This window comes from Phytophthora infestans, genomic scaffold (assembly GCF_000142945.1).
Source record: "Phytophthora infestans T30-4 supercont1.86 genomic scaffold, whole genome shotgun sequence".
In the NCBI taxonomy this organism is placed as follows: Eukaryota; Oomycota; class Peronosporomycetes; order Peronosporales; family Peronosporaceae; genus Phytophthora; species Phytophthora infestans.
The window spans coordinates 542,023-543,160 of NW_003303673.1; positions in this window are offsets into that span (position 1 = coordinate 542,023).

The following is a 1,138-nucleotide window of genomic DNA, read 5'->3' on the forward strand; positions in this document are numbered from 1 at the left end:
CTAGAGCTTTGCTACAATCAAACACTCGATTAGTAGACAACATATACTTTGCCCACGCACACCTTACGCTTCGCGCTCGCTTGCTGTGGCTCGGCGCCATTTGTCCGCCCCCCCCCCCCTTTCTTCCGACGTCTGCCTCCCCCTCGCAAATGGCCGACTGAACGGATGGCGTGCGGTACGCAAATCATTGATAAAATTCCGCAGGTAACGGGAGCAAAGTTATTTATTTACGTTGGATAGCCTCGAACCACTTACCAGGCACATACTCGTATCATTTTTGTAATGAGCATGTAACAGTAACCACTCCGAACATTATTCCGAAACTTGTACCTATGTCTGTTCAATAGTCTTGCCAACCTTTTTTGGCTACATCGAGCATGCTGTTGCGAATCACACGTGACGACACGGATTTCCACCGTGCCATAGAGCGTGACAGCTTGTTGGCGACCTCAGAGAGCGGCATGCTCCGATCCACAGCCCCCCGCATCCACTGAAAATGATGAAGCGTCTCCTCGGATACGAGGCTATAGTCCTAGAGGAATCCCGCGTTGCCGGACAGAGAGGCGCCATACTGGGCCTTGAAGCCTTCGTGCTTAAGTTTCAGGTGGGCCATGAGGTTTGAGTAGCCAGAGTTGGCGAGCTGTTTGCGCACACTACCGCACTGCTTGCAGCGAAAGTGACCCTCGCCGAGGGGCTCGTAGAAGTAAGCGCAGATGTCTTTGTCGGAGGGCATCGTTCTTGAGGGAGGGTGCTTTTGGAAGTCGGAATAATAGAGTGAGCAGTCCACTGCAAGTTGCTTATTTGTGGACTCTGAGGTAATGATTGGCTATCAGATTTATAACTAAGAGCTAGTATAGGCAATACAGACATCAAGACATGGCACTGAGGCGGCTGCTGACGTCTAATTGCTTCGTAAGGCACCTGAAGTTTCTATGAGCCTACTTTTGTAAATTATACTGGAAAAATTGGAACGATATCATATTCAAGATTATAAAAAGGTTGCAATAATCCGTTTTTATTTTAAGAAACTGATTTTGGTGATACAGAAAATTATTCAGACCCCTGGTTTTTGTATTCTAATGTATCCTAGGTAGCCCAGTCGGCCATCCTCTAGGTTCATCTTGTACGGTACAGTATA